At 40.0% G+C, this 22,210-nt stretch overlaps 1 pseudogene; it reads left to right on the top strand.

Moving 5' to 3' along the window:
* The first annotated feature begins 2,368 nt into the window (after positions 1-2,368).
* Positions 2,369-17,035, top strand: LOC144539461 (immunoglobulin heavy variable 1-46 pseudogene; annotated as a pseudogene).
* The last annotated feature ends 5,175 nt before the right edge of the window (positions 17,036-22,210 follow it).

Consider the following 22,210-nt stretch of genomic DNA (forward strand, 5'->3'; position numbering starts at 1 on the left):
TTGGGACGGTTTAATAAACCTCAGAAACACATTGATCAGAAAGCACTGAAGTGCAGTGTGTATTGTTGTGTTGGACAAACCACGTAACACGTCATGTCAAGTTGAATGCTCAAAGGTAGAATGAGCCCTGATTTATTCTTCACCTCCCAAGCTCCCCTGCATACATGAACTGCAGTGCCCCTTAGTGGAGCACCTAACATACAGGTACATAGACTGTGTAATAGACTGAGAAGCTATTACTACATCTCCCTTTCTTTGAAACAACTGAACTCTTTCATAACATGTTTCTTTTTTTCTTTTTTTTTTTCCCCAAACAAACCTATATTCCAACAATGGTAACGGAACCTATACAGGTCAGGGTGGACTACCTGAGCCTGTGGCTGAGGGTCTACGGGATTATTCTGCCCATAAGAGACCCTTCAGTGTTAGGTACTGTTAATGTGGAAGTCCATTAAGTATGGTGGTAGAGCAACTCCCAGCTGTCCTGGTGGGTCTAGCTGTCCAGGTGGGTCTGGGATGGCAGGATCTGTTAGGTCCTCGTTGTCTGGCTGAGTGAGTGTGAGGTCTCTGCGATTACGCCTTACTGTGCGGCCTTGCACTCGCACATAGTAGGACCGAGGTGTGTGTGCCCACTGATGCACGGTCCCTGACCCTTACCTGGCACTACTTGCCTACCGCTCCACGCCCCTTGCCAGTGGCTACTCCCCATCAGAGCTTCTCCAAGGAAGACGACTCCGCACAACAGTGCCAACTCATCCGTCGCTCCTCACACCAGCCTGGCCTGACCTAGCTGCATTCTCGAAGGTAGACCAGCAGGCCAAGCGGAAGCAGAAGGCTCACTTCGATGCTCGCCACAAAGCCAAACCCCTCCCAGCCCTAAACCCAGGGGACACTGTCTGGGTGCATGACTCTAAACAAAAAGGGACCGCCACCAGTAGACTCAGTTCTTCCTGGTGACACTGGGAGCATCCAATTCTCTCAGGATTGTTTTGTGTACTGATTTTAGTGAATATATCATTCAGTATCCATTCCACTAACAACCATACATTTTCAGTATAGTAATTTTTTGGATAGTAATAACCATCCAAATCCTCCACTGCTACCTCATTAAATACTAGTCTTGAAAATCTAGTCTTTAAACTCCATAAAGGCTGAATACAAACTCAAAGTCAAACCTATATCTATAAATATACAAATTAAATGTTTCATAACAAAATCCAGTACGTGAAGGAAACACGTAGTGTTGGGAGTCTCGACATAGAGAGTCTCTCAACAGGGCGTCTACTACAAATAATTTCTTGAGGTCACCAAGCTAGACCTGTCATGGCCGGACCCTCCTCCTCCTCCCACATCCATGCTTCCTGGTCTCATCTATGACAGCAACAGCTTCGCCTCAGAGGCCCCTTCCCCTCTGTCCTGACATTAAAGCTGAACTGAGATATTCTTGGGGAAAGCCAATGTGGAGGTTTAGGGTTAGTGTCTTCAGCACCTGGTCCAGTCTTGTCCCGTCTCAAATCGATCTCTTTCATATAGAACCATATGGTTGATTGTTCATCCATGCAATATCTAAAATACATTCCTTAGATTTCTATGCTCCAGTGCTCTGAAGTTTGCTGCTCTGAAGTTTGCTGCTCTCTTCACTGAAGCTTATAGGAGTTGTGATGACAGTAATGCCTAGATATGTCCTAAAACAACCTGTTGTTAACATTTACCTCCTTTTAAATGTAAAAATAAAGAATTATTGTCTGCAAAAGTAACATTAAAAATTCATACATAGACATTTATTTGAGACGTAGCATGATATATTAATAATGGCCGCACCTCAGCACATGTGGGTTAGAAGGCAGATTTAGAGGTGTGTTGAGGCTCTGGAAACTCTATCTCTATATTCTGCTGAAATCTCAATCATTCTTTACCTGTGGGTCAAATTTAACACAAATAGTCCCTTTGTACAGTGAACATTAATTTTTCAATTTCATCAAATAATAGTTGAGAGACAAGTCCAATCCAGTACTATCCTCCCTGCCTGTGAGGAGGAGTCAATGCAAAACTTAGATGTCTTCCATCTCTACTTATCTGACTGCAGAGAGGATGACAGAGAACAGTGGCCACACAGTTTAACATGATGGGCTATAGGACAGGACTGCTGCTTTTAACTATCTGCTGGGCAGGTGAAGCTTTTGACTAATCTTGATTTGATGTTGTCTCCATTAAAGTTACTAACTTAATGCATGTGATGGTTTTCTCTGTTGTCTTGACAGGTGTTGATGGTCAGACTCTGACAGAATCTGAACCAGTGGTTAAAAAACCTGCAGAATCCCACAGATTGACCTGTACAGCCTCTGGATTCTCATTCAGCAGCTATGCGATGGCCTGGATCAGACAGGCTCCTGGAAAAGGACTGGAGTGGATTGCTGTTATCAGCAGCGGTGGTGGCACCTACTACTCTCAGTCAGTCCAAGGCCGGTTCACCATCTCCAGAGACGACAGCAGACAGCAGGTGTATCTCCAGATGAACAGTCTGAAGACTGAAGACTCTGCTGTTTATTATTGTGCTCGAGATCCACAGTGACTGGAGTTGGTTGAGCAGCTGTACAAAATCCTACAGTACTCATCCTTACTGGGCTGTTAGACCCCCCTCTGTCTCACATGATTCATCTCTTAGCTTCAAGTACATGGAAATGGTTTGTCAGTATGGAGAAAAGAAAAGACCACATGCACACACACACACACACACACACACACACACACACACCTACTCGCAGCAAAAATGAACAAAGAACAAAGAATTGCATTCCAAGTGTAGAACACATGATATTAGTCAAATAATAACTTCTTCCATTTTATTGTTTTACATGAATTTGACTATATATTTGTATATCTATATATATGTTTTTAGGAAGTTGAAGTGGTTGCCAGATTGCACATAGTGTAATTAGGAATTTGCTTTACACATTCCATTATTTTTCACCATTACTTTCATCATTTTCAGGGGTGTTTTGTCGTTTTGTGGATCCAGTGTCACCTGGTTGTGAGACTAATGATCTAAACTCTTTAGTGAATGAATGCAAACAAGAAGACTTAACCTTTAAGAGTTTGTTTTAAGTAAGTAAACACATTTTCTTTAATATATATCTTAATAATAATATTAGAAATTAGGAATCAAATTCTCTTCAAGCCTTGAATGCTTGTAATAGGACAATCCCTCCTCCTTTTATAGCATGTCAGTGTCCTATTCTATGCAAAGTTGACTTCCTTACAGTCTGCTATAAACAGTTCATGTCACGCTGTCAGTTGAGGCAGATGAAGAGAAGCTTCAACACCAACCATGTTCTCTGTAGCTCTGCTGCTGCTGCTGGCCGCTGGATCCTGTAAGTCTCTTTGAGGGAGAAACACTAACAGTTTGATCTCAGTACACCAGTTGTTCATTCTTACTACACTGTAAAACATTGAAATATTCAATATGTTTTCCTCCACAGGTGTGAAATGTGAAACGTTGACACAGCCAGCCTCTCTGACTGTCCAGCCAGGTCAACCTCTGACCATCACCTGTCAGGTCTCTTATTCTTTTAGTGGCTATTACACAGCTTGGATCAGACAGCCTGCAGGGAAAGGACTGGAGTGGATTGGGATGAAAGCTGGAAGCACATCCTACTACAAAGATTCACTAAAAAACAAGTTTAGTATCTCCTTAGACTCTTCCAGCAACACAGTGACTCTAAACGGACAGAATCTGCAGCCTGAAGACTCTGCTGTGTATTATTGTGCCAGAGATCCACAGTAACACAAACCATCAGTAGACCTGTACAAAAACCCCTCAGTCCCTGAACACTTGTAACATAAAGCCACCAGAGGAGGCGCCATCAGCCCACTAATAAATTCAAGGCCAATTCACAGAGAAAGAGGAAAAAATAATCTTTGAATAGATATAGCACTGACAAAGTGGAAAGGATATAAAATAAATCCTAGATTTTCTAAATAAATATTTTCCTGACTGATAATAAAAGACATCCAGATAATAATGATTAAGTCACATTTTGCTTGGTCATTATTTTAAAACCACAGATGATTGAATTTGTACAAACAAATGTTTTGGAAGCAAAATTCTTAAGATGAATCCTAAATTTAACAGCAATCAATAATGTGATTTTCTTTCAAGTTGTTGTGTTTGTGTGCTTGTGTTTTGTTTTTGGTTTTTTTATGTTTGTTTTTTTACTGGGGAGCCATGTATAGAAAATATATGAAAAGACTATTTTGTGTTTCATGCAATGAGATTGGCAATAAATGTTTTTGAATTTGATGAAAGAGTAGATGCATCTGCTAATAGGCAGAAGAAAAAACACACATATAATGCATTTATTGCAAAAATCTACATTTGGTTATTGGACAATTATATATATATAATTATAAAATGAAACTACCTGTAAACTGTTAACAACCTAAAAAATAAATCAAAAATAAATTCTCTACACCACCAAACCCACAGAGATGAAATCCAGACAGTGTTTTTCAGTTGAGTTAAAAGTTACAATGAATATAATGCCTTTATTGACAAGCATTATGTATTTAACTGTTTTTTGCTTTTATTGTTGAAATAGTTTGCAACACCAGGATCCACTTGGAATTGTTGGCTTTGATCAGTCATCTTTGACCTTATTTTTGAAAAAGGCGTCAACATTGTACAATGGAAAGCACAGAAAAACACAAATGAATGAATGAGGGGCTTGGAGCCAGAGGGGTGAAAGTAGATTTTGGCACGAACGAACTTTGATTAAATTTGTTCTTTTCATATATGATGATAATTACTGAAGAGAATATTTTAGGAGGTGAGGTGAGGTGATTGTATCACCACCTCAGCACATGTGGGCTAGAAGGCAGATTTAGAGGTGTGTTGAGACTCTGGAAACTCTATTTCTATATTCTGCTGAAATATCAATCAGTCCCTTTGTACAGTGAACATTCATTTTCCAGTTTCATCAAACAATAACTGAGAGACAAATCCAATCCAGTACTATCCTCCCTGCCTGTGAGGAGGAGTCAATGCAAAACTTAGATGTCTTCCATCTCTACTTATCTGACTGCAGAGAGGATGACAGAGAACAGTGGCCACACAGTTTAACATGATGGGCTATAGGACAGGACTGCTGCTTTTAACTATCTGCTGGGCAGGTGAAGCTTTTGACTAATCTTGATTTGATGTTGTCTTCATCAAAGTTACTAACTTAATGTATGTGATGGTTTTCTCGTTTTGTCTTGTCAGGTGTTGATGGTCAGACTCTGACAGAATCTGAACCAGTGGTTAAAAAGCCTGCAGAATCCCACAGATTGACCTGTACAGCCTCTGGATTCACATTCAGCAGCTACTGGATGCACTGGATCAGACAGGCTCCTGGAAAAGGACTGGAGTGGATTGCCTTTATCAGCACTGATAGCAGCAGCACCCACTACTCTCAGTCAGTCCAAGGCCGGTTCACCATCTCCAGAGACAACAGCAGACAGCAGCTGTATCTCCAGATGAACAGTCTGAAGACTGAAGACTCTGCTGTTTATTATTGTGCTCGAGATCCACAGTGACTGGAGTTGGTTGAGCAGCTGTACAAAATCCTACAGTACTCATCCTTACTGGGCTGTTAGAGCCCCCTCTGTCTCACATGATTCATCTCTTAGTTTCAAGTACATGGAAACTATATGTCAATATGGAGAAAAGAAAAGACCACACACACACACACACACACACTACATGCAGCAAAAATGTACACAGAAGTAAGTCAACACTCACATTTCTCGAGTAGCACTGGGCTGAAAGAGCAAGAACCAAGAATAAAGAATTACATTACAAGACAATAAATCATATTTTTAAAATTAATCACACTTGTTTCTTCCATTTTATTAGGTTTTATATGTGTATACATATGTTTTTAGGAAGTTGAAATAACATGGCTGCTTGTAATTTGGAATTTGTTTCACATATTCAATTATTTTTCACGATTATTTTCATTATTTCCGGATGTTTTTTTTTTTTTTTCCCAGTTCCAGTGTCGCCTGGTTGTGAGACTACAGTGATCTAAACTCTTCAGTGAATTAATGCAAAAAACAAGACTCAACCTTTAAGATATTGTTTGAATTAATAAACACATTTTCTTTAATATGCATCTTAAACATTAGGAATTAAGAATCAAATTCTCTTCAACCCTTGAATGCTTGTAATAGGACAATCCCTCCTCCTTTTATAGCATGTCAGTGTCCTATTCTATGCAAAGTTGACTTCCTTACAGTCTGCTATAAACAGTTCATGTCACGCTGTCAGTTGAGGCAGATGAAGAGAAGCTTCAACACCAACCATGTTCTCTGTAGCTCTGCTGCTGCTGCTGGCCGCTGGATCCTGTAAGTCTCTTTGAGGGAGAAACACTAACAGTTTGATCTCAGTGCACCAGTTGTTCATTCTTACTACACTGTAAAACATTGAAATATTCAATATGTTTTCCTCCACAGGTGTGAAATGTCAAACGTTGACACAGCCAGCCTCTCTGACTGTCCAGCCAGGTCAACCTCTGACCATCACCTGTCAGGTCTCTTATTCTGTTGGTAGCTATTACACAGCTTGGATCAGACAGCCTGCAGGGAAAGGACTGGAGTGGATTGGATATGATACTACTGTAAGCAACAAAGTTATTCTGTTAGTAGCTTTTACACAGCTTGGATCAGACAGCCTGCAGGGAAAGGACTGGACTGGATTGGGATGAAAGCTGGAAGCACATCCTACTACAAAGATTCACTAAAAAACAAGTTTAGTATCTCCTTAGACTCGTCCAGCAACACAGTGACTCTAAACGGACAGAATCTGCAGCCTGAAGACTCTGCTGTGTATTATTGTGCCAGAGATCCACAATAACACAAACCATCAGTAGACCTGCACAAAAACCCCTCAGTCCCTGAACACTTGTAACATGAAGCCACCAGAGGAGGCGCCATCAGCCCACTAATACATTCAAGGCTAGTTCACAGAGAAAGAGGGAAAATATATCACTGACAAAATTGAAAGGATATAAAATAAATCCTGAATAAATTTTTATCTTAAATAATAGACATAATAACATTATATTGTCTATTGTTGTTACATAATAACAACAATAGACAAAAATAATCATTACTGACCTTGTCCAAATTCATAAATATTCATAGCATGGAAAAATACAAATATATGAATGAGGTGCTTGGAGCCAGAGGGGTGAAAGTAGGTTTTGGCAAGAACAAAGACAAAAAAGTGGTACCAAGGTTGATCAAATTTGCATATATATATATATATATATATATATTATAATTATATACTGATAATTACTGATGTGAATGTTTTATGAGGTGAAGTAATGGTATCACCACCTCAGCACATGTGGGCTACAAGGCAGATTTAGAGGTGTGTTGAGGCTCTGGAAACTCTATCTCTATATTCTGCTGAAATCTCAATCATTTTTTTTTACCTGTGGGTGAAATTTAACACAAATACCGTATTTCCTCTTATAGTGGCCGGTAGTCAATTAGTTAATTAGTCCGATAATGGCCGGGGCCGTCGTCGACACAAACAAATAAAGGCCGGCCCCAAATACAGGCCGGGGAAAAAACAAAGGAAACAAGACTAGGTCAAAACCTAGTATATGGCTGGACCATGTCCGTCTCCTCTCTCCGCCGCTGCCTCTCCACCGCGCCCACGGCCCGTACCTATCGGGGACACCCGGTGATGCATCGGCATGGAGACCCCGCCGCAATCTCGGCCGGATCACCGGGAACAAATCGGCGCCCAGCTATCGGCACTGGCCGGAACCGTGTCCCCGGGAAACTCGAAGCATCGGCAGTAAGCCCTCTGCGCACCGAAACCTCCATGCCGCCGACAGAACAGAGGGCTGTCAGGTGGACTGAGCTCGCGCATCGAAATAAACGGCGATATGATATAATTGTATAGATTCTACTTTAGCTTCAGCGTACATGCAAACAACGGTGGATACCGGTAAACTCCTGGTGCCTGTTTGTAATTGTAGTTTGTAGTAACGTACAAGTGCCACAGGCCGGCGGAAGTCTCTGGAGCGTGCCGTCGTCGATTACCGTAATTATCATAATGCATTGCAATAACAAAAAAACGGCTACCTAACGTACCCAGACAGAAGCAGATCAGAAAATCAAACTTCATACTAAAATATGAGCAAATATACTTATCAAACAGAGGAAATTAGAAATAAAGGCCTGTCTCTAATATAAGCCTGCTTCCAATAAAGGCCTGGTACCCTCTGCAGTTGAGGTAAATAAAGGCCCGGGCCAATATTAGAGGAAATACGGTAGTCCCTTTGTACAGCGAACATTAATTCTCCATTTTCAACAAACAATAACTGAGAGACAAATCCAGCACTTTCCTCCCTGCCTGTGAGGAGGAGTCAATGCAAAACTTAGATGTCTTCCATCTCTACTTATCTGACTGCAGAGAGGATGACAGAGAACAGTGGCCACACAGTTTAACATGATGGGCTATAGGACAGGACTGCTGCTTTTAACTATCTGCTGGGCAGGTGAAGCTTTTGACTAATCTGGATTTGATGTTGTCTTCAGTAAAGTTACTAACTTAATGCATGTGATGGTTTTCTCTGTTGTCTTGACGGGTGTTGATGGTCAGACTCTGACAGAATCTGAACCAGTGGTTAAAAAGCCTGCAGAATCCCACAGATTGACCTGTACAGCCTCTGGACTCACATTCAGCAGCTCCTGGATGGCCTGGATCAGACAGGCTCCTGGAAAAGGACTGGAGTGGGTTGCCACTATCAGATATGATAATGGTGAAATCTACTACTCTCAGTCAGTCCAAGGCCGGTTCACCATCTCCAGAGACAACAGCAGACAGCAGCTGTATCTCCAGATGAACAGTCTGAAGACTGAAGACTCTGCTGTTTATTATTGTGCTCGAGATCCACAGTGACTGGAGTTGGTTGAGCAGCTGTACAAAATCCTACAGTACTCATCCTTACTGGGCTGTTAGACCCCCCTCTGTCTCACATGATTCATCTCTTAGTTTCAAGTACATGGAAACTATATGTCAATATGGAGAAAAGAAAAGACCACACACACACACACACACACACTACATGCAGCAAAAATGTACACAGAAGTAAGTCAACACTCACATTTCTCGAGTAGCACTGGGCTGAAAGAGCAAGAACCAAGAATAAAGAATTACATTACAAGACAATAAATCATATTTTTAAAATTAATCACACTTGTTTCTTCCATTTTATTAGGTTTTATATGTGTATACATATGTTTTTAGGAAGTTGAAATAACATGGCTGCTTGTAATTTGGAATTTGTTTCACATATTCAATTATTTTTCACGATTATTTTCATTATTTCCGGATGTTTTTTTTTTTTTTTCCCAGTTCCAGTGTCGCCTGGTTGTGAGACTACAGTGATCTAAACTCTTCAGTGAATTAATGCAAAAAACAAGACTCAACCTTTAAGATATTGTTTGAATTAATAAACACATTTTCTTTAATATGCATCTTAAACATTAGGAATTAAGAATCAAATTCTCTTCAACCCTTGAATGCTTGTAATAGGACAATCCCTCCTCCTTTTATAGCATGTCAGTGTCCTATTCTATGCAAAGTTGACTTCCTTACAGTCTGCTATAAACAGTTCATGTCACGCTGTCAGTTGAGGCAGATGAAGAGAAGCTTCAACACCAACCATGTTCTCTGTAGCTCTGCTGCTGCTGCTGGCCGCTGGATCCTGTAAGTCTCTTTGAGGGAGAAACACTAACAGTTTGATCTCAGTGCACCAGTTGTTCATTCTTACTACACTGTAAAACATTGAAATATTCAATATGTTTTCCTCCACAGGTGTGAAATGTCAAACGTTGACACAGCCAGCCTCTCTGACTGTCCAGCCAGGTCAACCTCTGACCATCACCTGTCAGGTCTCTTATTCTGTTGGTAGCTATTACACAGCTTGGATCAGACAGCCTGCAGGGAAAGGACTGGAGTGGATTGGATATGATACTACTGTAAGCAACAAAGTTATTCTGTTAGTAGCTTTTACACAGCTTGGATCAGACAGCCTGCAGGGAAAGGACTGGACTGGATTGGGATGAAAGCTGGAAGCACATCCTACTACAAAGATTCACTAAAAAACAAGTTTAGTATCTCCTTAGACTCGTCCAGCAACACAGTGACTCTAAACGGACAGAATCTGCAGCCTGAAGACTCTGCTGTGTATTATTGTGCCAGAGATCCACAATAACACAAACCATCAGTAGACCTGCACAAAAACCCCTCAGTCCCTGAACACTTGTAACATGAAGCCACCAGAGGAGGCGCCATCAGCCCACTAATACATTCAAGGCTAGTTCACAGAGAAAGAGGGAAAATATATCACTGACAAAATTGAAAGGATATAAAATAAATCCTGAATAAATTTTTATCTTAAATAATAGACATAATAACATTATATTGTCTATTGTTGTTACATAATAACAACAATAGACAAAAATAATCATTACTGACCTTGTCCAAATTCATAAATATTCATAGCATGGAAAAATACAAATATATGAATGAGGTGCTTGGAGCCAGAGGGGTGAAAGTAGGTTTTGGCAAGAACAAAGACAAAAAAGTGGTACCAAGGTTGATCAAATTTGCATATATATATATATATATATATATATTATAATTATATACTGATAATTACTGATGTGAATGTTTTATGAGGTGAAGTAATGGTATCACCACCTCAGCACATGTGGGCTACAAGGCAGATTTAGAGGTGTGTTGAGGCTCTGGAAACTCTATCTCTATATTCTGCTGAAATCTCAATCATTTTTTTTTACCTGTGGGTGAAATTTAACACAAATACCGTATTTCCTCTTATAGTGGCCGGTAGTCAATTAGTTAATTAGTCCGATAATGGCCGGGGCCGTCGTCGACACAAACAAATAAAGGCCGGCCCCAAATACAGGCCGGGGAAAAAACAAAGGAAACAAGACTAGGTCAAAACCTAGTATATGGCTGGACCATGTCCGTCTCCTCTCTCCGCCGCTGCCTCTCCACCGCGCCCACGGCCCGTACCTATCGGGGACACCCGGTGATGCATCGGCATGGAGACCCCGCCGCAATCTCGGCCGGATCACCGGGAACAAATCGGCGCCCAGCTATCGGCACTGGCCGGAACCGTGTCCCCGGGAAACTCGAAGCATCGGCAGTAAGCCCTCTGCGCACCGAAACCTCCATGCCGCCGACAGAACAGAGGGCTGTCAGGTGGACTGAGCTCGCGCATCGAAATAAACGGCGATATGATATAATTGTATAGATTCTACTTTAGCTTCAGCGTACATGCAAACAACGGTGGATACCGGTAAACTCCTGGTGCCTGTTTGTAATTGTAGTTTGTAGTAACGTACAAGTGCCACAGGCCGGCGGAAGTCTCTGGAGCGTGCCGTCGTCGATTACCGTAATTATCATAATGCATTGCAATAACAAAAAAACGGCTACCTAACGTACCCAGACAGAAGCAGATCAGAAAATCAAACTTCATACTAAAATATGAGCAAATATACTTATCAAACAGAGGAAATTAGAAATAAAGGCCTGTCTCTAATATAAGCCTGCTTCCAATAAAGGCCTGGTACCCTCTGCAGTTGAGGTAAATAAAGGCCCGGGCCAATATTAGAGGAAATACGGTAGTCCCTTTGTACAGCGAACATTAATTCTCCATTTTCAACAAACAATAACTGAGAGACAAATCCAGCACTTTCCTCCCTGCCTGTGAGGAGGAGTCAATGCAAAACTTAGATGTCTTCCATCTCTACTTATCTGACTGCAGAGAGGATGACAGAGAACAGTGGCCACACAGTTTAACATGATGGGCTATAGGACAGGACTGCTGCTTTTAACTATCTGCTGGGCAGGTGAAGCTTTTGACTAATCTGGATTTGATGTTGTCTTCAGTAAAGTTACTAACTTAATGCATGTGATGGTTTTCTCTGTTGTCTTGACGGGTGTTGATGGTCAGACTCTGACAGAATCTGAACCAGTGGTTAAAAAGCCTGCAGAATCCCACAGATTGACCTGTACAGCCTCTGGACTCACATTCAGCAGCTCCTGGATGGCCTGGATCAGACAGGCTCCTGGAAAAGGACTGGAGTGGGTTGCCACTATCAGATATGATAATGGTGAAATCTACTACTCTCAGTCAGTCCAAGGCCGGTTCACCATCTCCAGAGACAACAGCAGACAGCAGCTGTATCTCCAGATGAACAGTCTGAAGACTGAAGACTCTGCTGTTTATTATTGTGCTCGAGATCCACAGTGACTGGAGTTGGTTGAGCAGCTGTACAAAATCCTACAGTACTCATCCTTACTGGGCTGTTAGACCCCCCTCTGTCTCACATGATTCATCTCTTAGCAAATCCATGGAAATTGTATCTTAATATATTTGTATGTACAGACTTTTACAAAAGTTAATCAATGCTCAGATATCTGTCTGACTAGCACTGAAGTATTACTTATTACTATAAGCACATTTCCTGAGATAGCAAGAACTAAGATCCAGGAATTACATTATACAAGAGTAGAATACATCAAAATGATAAATAAATAAAAAAAGCTTCATAAACACAATTCCTGAGTTAAGATGGTCACTGAACAATTAACAATGAAACACATCAATTAAAAAAAAATCTAAAATCTTGACTTCATCATTATCAATTTCTTACAAAACTGCCAAAGCCAATACAACACTCTGGTTGCTGAAATCATCATCCAAACAATAATTACAGGAAATTCTAGCTCTACAAATTTCAACCACAACCATCTCTATATGGGGAATCACAAGTTATTTATATTATGTTGAATATGTTACAGTTCCTCTTTCAAAACATTAGAGGAAAGTCTCTCTCTTCCATCTATAATGAGATGCTCAGCTCCGGTTTTCATTTCAACTGACTGATACTGGAACCAAGTGGATATGAGCTGGCTGTTTAATACTCATACTGGTCATGGTAAAGGCCATACATTGGAAGTGGTGATAAGTTGTAATCTTTCACACATTTTGTAAAACTCAAACAAACAGATGGTTTGATATTATATTTCAGTCAATGAAAGACACTGACTGAGACTGGACCAGTGGTTAAAAATCCTGGAGAATCCCAGGAACAGACCTGCACATGTTCTGGGTTCAGTGGCCATTATTAGAATACCTGGCTCAGACTGGCTCCTGGTAATGGACTGGAATAGGTTTTTAAGTATTTATTTTTTATATTAATGCACAAAGATAAACAAACACTTGAAACACACAAACCATTGTTCAGAAATTATTTTTTTTTTCTGTGGCAGGTCAACACAAGAGGATTTAGGCCAATGTTCATTCAGCTCAGTCTTGATCTCTCTGATCTTTACTTCTCACCAAAACATCTGACTGGTAAAGATGCAAATATGGACACTGAACCACAATCCCCACCCATTCTGCCTGTATAACATATAACCGTTGCTCTCTCAGTCTCCACATTAGCCTCTCTCGGTTGCAGACTCAGCAAATTTCCCACCATGACAATTGTAGAAAGTGTCTTCCTCTTGGCTCTCATTTCAGGTGAGTGAAGTGCACTTGTCTGTATCCAGTGGAGGAAAGAGGGTGTGTGTCTTTTTCAGCTGCTCAGAGCCAGTCCCTCACCTCCTCAGAGCCGGTGGTCAAGAGAGCTGGAGAATCAGTCACACTGTCCTGTAAAGTGGACGGACTTTCTCTTGCTTGGCTGTATTGGATTCGTCAGAAACCAGGGAGAGGATTGGAATGGATTGGGCGCATTGATGATGGAACTGGCACAATATTTGCCCAAACTCTCCAAGGCCAGTTTACCATCACCAAAGACAGTTCCCAAAATGCAGTGTACTTAAAGGTGACGAGTCTGAAACCTGAAGACTCAGCAGTTTATTATTGTGCTCGAGAGCCACAGTGACACAGGAGCCTGCAAAGCTGTACAAAAACTGATCCACACTGATCTCTGTTTGAGAAGCACTGGAGCATGTCAGGGTTTTAAAGTCCATATGTGTAGAATATTAACCTCAGTATATAATTCTCAAAATCTGACAGCTGTTGTTAAATACTATCACTCAGGGACTCAAGGGGGCGCCAAAGTCAACAAGTTTCAAATTCTATTGGCAGAATTGCTTTAAAAACACATTTCCCAAGAATGGATGACCACTGAACAATGAATCACATTACAAAATAAAATCCATTTGCCGATACACAGGATGTGATGTAACAACTCAAAAAACTCTGATATACTGATATCTCATGTGTTGATATCATATGTCATTAGTAAGTAAAATGCAGCTCATTAAAATCAACTGTGAAGAAAATACATTCCAAGTTTTTCCTCTACAAAGTGTTGTTTTTTTTTTTGTAATAAAAAAAAACAGCACTTTTTAACATGAGTCCTGTATTTTAATACAAACCACCACATAATGAAAGCAATGCTGAAATTCCATTTTTATCATGATAATGAAATGTAGACTATTTTTATTCTTTTGTCTCATGATTCTTCTGAATCTGATGATACCTTCGAAAACACAGTCAAATTTAATCAATAAGCAGCGGTGCCATGGACTTTGCATCATTCACTGAATAGCAGTGTTAACACTGTGATTAAAAAACAACTTTATATATATTGTGAATATGTAATGAAAAAAATCACATGTATGACAGTTTTATGTTATTGTGAGGGAAGGATTAACATTTTACCTTTTAAGATGTTCAGTTCATTCAAATATAATTCAAGTAATTAAAATATCCTCACCAATATGCAAATTAATCTCATGTATTGACACATAAGGAAGAGAAGTGTCTGTCTCTCTATCACTCAGAGGACAGAAGAGCTCACATCAGTCCAGCTTCAACATAAACCATGTTCTCTGTAGCTCTGATACTGCTGCTGGCAGCTGGATCCTGTGAGTAGCTTTCAGTGGATTAATATTAATAAACACATTATAAACACTGAAGAGTGAGATGAATGATCTAGATCATCTTGATTTGTGTTTTCACAGGTGTGCACAGTATTGATCTCATCCAGCCAGACTCAGTGGTTGTGCAGCCTGGTCAGTCTTTGACCGTCACCTGTCAGGTCTCTGGCTATGCCTTGACTGATAACAGTTATGCAACAGCTTGGATCAGACACTGTAAAGGAAAACCAATGGAATGGATTTTCCATCAATGGGGTGGTGGCAGCTTTTATCAAAATGATGCTCTGAAAAACAAATTCAGCTACAGCAGAGACACTTCTAGTGGAACGGTGACTATAAAAGGGCAGAATCTGCAGCCTGAGGACACAGCTGTGTATTACTGTGTACGTCGCCCCACAGTGATACAAACCACCAGCAGACCTGCACAAACACCCAGTACCCCATATGACTCAACCACACACACACACACACACACACACACACACACACACACACACGCACGCACGCACGCACGCACGCACACACACACACACACACACACACACACACACACACACACACATATGTTATACTGGGCCTAAACCTGAATATCAATCAAAACAATACTTTTTTGCTGATTTGTGTAAGAATGACTGCTGGTGTGATTTCCTCCAATAGGAGATTTCATTGGTCTTGTCCTCAGTGTGGCCAGTTAGTCCCTGATATATAGAGGGATGAGTGATGTGAGAGTATTTAAGTTTGTTGTTCATCTCATTTGACAGCATGGTGAATTCACTTGTAGCCTACATGAATACATAAGTATATTTTGAGAAACTTGTTTTTCTCATTTAAGAAGGAGGTGTATATTATATAATTGTTGTGTTTGTGTGCTTCTGTTTTCACTGGGGAGCCATGGCTAGAGAACATGTGGAAAGACTATTTTCTGTGTCCTGGAATGAGATACGTAATAAAGTTTTCCGAATATGAATCTGACCAAAAAGTAATGTCACAGGCAGAAGTGACATCACATATATGCATTTCTTGCAATAATTGACATTTTGCTAATTTGGCCACAATTGAAAACTACCTGTAAACTGATTCTGCATGATATTAACATCTCTGAAAATAAGTATCTTTTTTCCCTACACAACCATACCCACAAACAAAGATGAAATTCAGACAATGTTCACAAAACAACAGTTTTTGAGTTGAATTTAGGATTAGGATTTGGAAAATATCTGTCCAAGTTGCATCCAAATGTTTTCCAATACAATGGCTTTGTTGTCGAGCATTAGGTATTCTTCAGTGTTTTTTGCTCTTATTGTTGAAATGAGTTACTTATGTAAATCTTTCCTCAACCATTGAAGTACAACTGTCATTAAACAGCAGTCAAACTACATCTGTGTTACATGTTCCCTATTTAAACCTGTAGAGGGCGGTCTATGCAAAGTCTTCCTTCCTTATAAACACACCATCAGCACCACTCAAATCATTTGTGGCAGAATAATTGGGACAGTTTAATAAACCTCAGAAAGACATTGATCAGAAAGCACTGAATTGCAGTGTGTATTACATAATGGAACATACGATTGCCTGGAGTTTATTTTTAGTAGTCACTATACATGGTAAGAAAAGCAATTGGGCTGTTACACACTTTTCCTTGGTAAATGTCTAACATGAGATTTAGATGTCTGATGACTGATGATCACCTTTTCTTTGTTTACAGGAGTGTGGAGTGAGATCAAACTGGACCAGTCTCCCTCTCAGGTGAAAAGACCAGGAGAGACAGTGAAGATGTCATGTACCATATCTGGGTTTACCATGACAAGCTACTATATGCACTGGGTACAGCAGAGGCCAGGGGAAGCTCTGGAGTGGATTGGGAGAATGAACGCAGGTTCAAACTCTGCTAGCTATGCCAACTCCTTTCAAAGCTGTTTCACCCAAACTGAAGATGTGTCCAGCAGCACTCAGCACCTCGAGGCCAAGAGCCTGAGAGCAGAAGATTCTGCTGTTTACTTCTGCGCTCGAAGAAGCACAGTGACTGAAGAGGGTGGAGCAGCTGTATAAAAACCTCCACAGACAACATGCATCAATGAGATCTCAATGACATCTGCAGGCTTTTTCTCACACTCACCATATTCACAGAGTATAAGGCCTACATTTATGAACAGATTACATTTCTTATTGTATGTATAACAGCCAAAATAGCCAATTTGTCATTTTGGCATTGTCTCTGTTTTGGTGATTTTGCTGTCAACAGTTACAAGGGAAACAAGCTGCACAAAGGCTTTGAGTGAGAAGATGGTGCAGATGGATCCAGTTTACTGAATGACCACACAGCATCACAGTCAATAGTTTCTACTCAAATAATTTGCTGTAATTTAATATACAATATCTTTCTCATTTGTTGTTTGCAGAAGAGATTAATCTCAGAATCAGATACATGTTTCCCATGTGGCCCTAATCCTCTTCCGTAGCAGTTATATCTGACTTTTTTTTTTTCAACCATCCACAACTACCTTCACCTGATTTACATTTTTATCCCATTTTCACCTGAAGAGAACTACACATGGTGGTTTGGTGTCAGCATCAAGCCAGCTAACTTGCCACTCATCCATTCACTCACCATCACCTGCTAGAACAACCTTGAGCTGACATTGCTAACCTCAGCCCACATGGCTGATGGTAACTTTGTTGCCAGTGTAGCCAACACAAATCTGGGAAAGATGCATACGAGTATCTGTGTCTCATGAGTGTCTCACTGACCCTTTCTAATGTATGTTTTTATGTTTTAATTTTTTTTGCATTTGTTTTTCTGGCCCTGCTTATTTTATTGTGTTGTATCTACCACACTTTGTAACCCTACTTACCCTTATTTTATTGTATTTTATTTTTTATTTATTGTATTTTATTTTAATGCTGAATTATTTTTATTCTGCTGTGTTTTTATTTTGCTTTGTGCTTGTAAAGCACTTTGTAACTATGTTACAAAAAACAATGTTATATAAATATAGTTTATTTTCTTATTATTATTCTTTTGTGTATAATGCTCTGGCTTCCCACTGCCTTCCCTTCACCATCGGGTGGATTTCTGCCTCGTCAACAAACTCAGTGCAGCTCAATTCGAGCCTACTGGCGACTGGTCGGGTTACGATTGCTTCTTCCACCATCTGGAACTCCCTCATGAGATAGTCAACCATGTTTCTGCCCTACTGATACCCATAGAGAGATATGAGATTTCCACACTCGACAGTGGAGGGAGCAAGGAGGAGAACGAGGGGGGCGTGAAAGAAATGCAAAGTCTTGTTTTACTTAATTTTGAGCTCAAGTCCTTACTTATGCTATAAGTCTGTTTCTAGAGAGCACATAATGAATAGTTTGTATAAAACCACTCACGAGGGAGACATGGAGGAAATGCATTGTGTTGAGGAGGGAAAAGATGAGGCCGATAGAGAGGTCAGAGAGTCTCTCAACAACGCGTCTACCACAAATAATTTCTTGAGGTCACCAAGCTAGACCTCAGAGGCCCCTTCCCCTCTGTCCTGACATTAAAGCTGAACTGAGATATTCTTGGGGAAAGCCAATGTGGACCAAGTCTCCCGTTCAAGGCTTCGGTCTTGTCCCGTCTCAAATCGATCTCCTTCATAAAGAAACAGATGGTTGACAGTTCACCCATGCAATATCTTAAATACATTCCTTACACTTGTGTGCTCCAGCCCTCTGAAATGTGCTGCTCTCTATGGTGAAGTTTATAGCTGAGTTGGGATGACAGTAATGCCTGGATACATCCTAAAACAACCTGCTGTTAACATTTACCTCCTTGTAAATGTAAAGAAATAATTAAATGTGGGCTATAAAAGTAATACGTAACATTCATACATAGACACTTATTTTATACGACTGCAACAAATTCAGGTGAATTCTGTAATTTACATTGGGGGAATGAATTAGATGCTTGGAGCCAGAGGGGTGAAAGTAAGTTTTGGCAAACTTTACAGGAGAGCTAGGACAAAAAGTGAAGAAAAAACAAGTAGACCTATCCTTAATCAACTGGGGTATATTTTAATGATGATGATACTCACACAAATACACAAATAAAGAGATTACGAAATACTTCTCCTCAAGAGCTATTACTCAATATACAGATCTCATTTGCCCAAAATGCAACTTATGCCAGTCTGGCTCCAAGTCCTTTGAATGGTAAGATTCAGCCATTTTCCAGATGATAAAATTGTTTGATTTCATATATGATAATTACTTATGAAAATATTTTAGGAGGTGAGGTGATGGTGTCACCACCTCAGCACATGTGGGGTAGAAGGCAGATTTAGAGGTGTGTTGAGGCTCTGGAAACTCTATCTCTATATTAATAAATATATTGTAAATATTTATAAATCTCAGTTCAAAAATCATTCTTTACCTGTGGGTCAAATTCAACCCAAATAGTCCCTTTGTACAGTGAACATTAATTCTCCAATTTCATCAAATAATAATTAAGAGACAAGTCCCTGTGAGGAGGAGTCAATGCAAAACTTAGATGTCTTCCATCTCTACTTATCTGACTGCAGAGAGGATGACAGAGAACAGTGGCCACACAGTTTAACATGATGGGCTATAGGACAGGACTGCTGCTTTTAACTATCTGCTGGGCAGGTGAAGCTTTTGACTAATCTTGATTTGATGTTGTCTTCATTAAAGTTACTAACTTAATGCATGTGATGGTTTTCTTTGTTGTCTTGTCAGGTGTTGATGGTCAGACTCCGACAGAATCTGAACCAGTGGTTAAAAAGCCTGCAGAATCCCACAGATTGACCTGTACAGCCTCTGGATTCTCATTCAGCAGCTACTGGATGGCCTGGATCAGACAGGCTCCTGGAAAAGGACTGGAGTGGATTGCTGCTATCAGATATGATAGTGCCTACATCTACTACTCTCAGTCAGTCCAAGGCCGGTTCACCATCTCCAGAGACGACAGCAGACAGCAGCTGTATCTCCAGATGAACAGTCTGAAGACTGAAGACTCTGCTGTTTATTATTGTGCTCGAGATCCACAGTGACTGGAGTTGGTTGAGCAGCTGTACAAAATCCTACAGTACTCATCCTTACTGGGCTGTTAGACCCCCCTCTGTCTCACATGATTCATCTCTTAGCTTCAAGTACATGGTCAATATATTTGTATGTATGGATTACAGTAAAGACCAGATACACACACACTGTCACACACACGCACACACATGCACACACACACACACACACACACCTATTTGCAACAAAAATGAACAAAAGTTAATCAACACTCAAATATCTGTTTGAGTAGCACTGCCTGGGTTTAAAAAGAAAATGTTTTGAAAGAGCAAGAACCGAGAACAAAGAATGACATTAGAAGAGTAGAACACATCATATTAATAAAATATATAAAACTTATTTCTTCCATTTTATTGGGTGATATTCCAGGAACTTACAGCTCTGGCTTCTTCAGTTTTCTGACATTTCTTGAGAGGGCTTCCTCACTCAGTCTGTTTAAGAATTCAACAGACAAAACTACAACAGTTATTACCTCTCTGCCAACATACTGTATATACATATTTTTAGGAACACAGTTACCAGACTGCATAAAGTGTAATTAGGGATTTGTTTTACATATTCCATTATTTTTCACCATTACTTTCATTATTTTCGGGGGTGTTTTGTAGTTTTGTGGTTCCAGTGTCACCTGGTTGAGACTACAGTGATCTAAAGTCTTCAGTGAATTAATGCAAAAAACAAGACTCAACCTTTAAGATATTGTTTGAATTAATAAACACAATTTCTTTAATATGCATCGTAATGAATATTCGGAATCATGATTCAAATTCTCTTCAACCCTTGAATGCTTGTAATAGGACAATCCCTCCTCCTTTTATAGCATGTCAGTGTCCTATTCTATGCAAAGTTGACTTCCTTACAGTCTGCTATAAACAGTTCATGTCACGCTGTCAGTTGAGGCAGATGAAGAGAAGCTTCAACACCAACCATGTTCTCTGTAGCTCTGCTGCTGCTGCTGGCCGCTGGATCCTGTAAGTCTCTTTGAGGGAGAAACACTAACAGTTTGATCTCAGTGCACCAGTTGTTCATTCTTACTACACTGTAAAACATTGAAATATTCAATATGTTTTCCTCCACAGGTGTGAAATGTGAAACGTTGACACAGCCAGCCTCTCTGACTGTCCAGCCAGGTCAACCTCTGACCATCACCTGTCAGGTCTCTTATTCTCTTAGTAGCTATTTCACATCTTGGATCAGACAGCCTGCAGGGAAAGGACTGGAGTGGATTGGATATGATACTACTGTAAGCAGCAAAGATTCACTAAAAAACAAGTTCAGTTTGTCCTTAGACTCTTCCAGCAAAACAGCGACTCTAACAGGACAGAATCTGCAGCCTGAAGACTCTGCTGTGTATTATTGTGCCAGACAGCCACAGTAACACAAACCATCAGTAGACCTGTACAAAAACCCCTCAGTCCCTGAACACTTGTAACATGAATCCACCAGAGGAGGCGCCATCAGCCCACTAATAAATTCAGGACCAGTTCCCTGATAAAAAGGAAAAATAATCTTTGAATAGATATAGCACTGACAAAGTGAAAAGGATATAAAATAAATCCTAAATAAATTGTTATCTTAAATAAATAATATACATCTAAATAATTATTACAGTCCATTTCCAAGTTCATAAATCATCATATTCATTCCTGTAAGAGGAAAGTCAGTTTACCAAATATGTAATGCAACAATTATACAATGATCACAAATACTATGATTGCATTTAAGTTAGAACAAGAGCATGTCTTTTAACACAGTATTGTTAGTAGCCCAAATTATTAAGTAGTAATTAACTCATTTAATGTGGCACAATATAGAATATAATTATATCCCCATATGTTTGATTATGCAACTCATTCATTTAATACTGACCCAGTTGGGCTCCATGAGCCTGTACTTTCCCTCTGTCTTCTGGTCTCTGGATATTCTCTGTCCAGTGGCAGCTACTGTACTTGATATGAAAGATAAAAGGACAGAACTAGAAGAAGTTGCATTGGTTTGTTAACAAAATATATAATAAAATCATCTTAATAATATACTAGACACATTTACCAGAAAGTTTTTTTCCCTACTGTTTTCCCTTCATTGAACTGATTCATTCAGTAATGTCTATCTTTAAAAAACACATTAATGAATTACAACAGGAATTCAGCTAACAAC

This window comes from Centroberyx gerrardi, chromosome 7 (assembly GCF_048128805.1).
Source record: "Centroberyx gerrardi isolate f3 chromosome 7, fCenGer3.hap1.cur.20231027, whole genome shotgun sequence".
Classification (NCBI taxonomy): Eukaryota; Metazoa; Chordata; class Actinopteri; order Beryciformes; family Berycidae; genus Centroberyx; species Centroberyx gerrardi.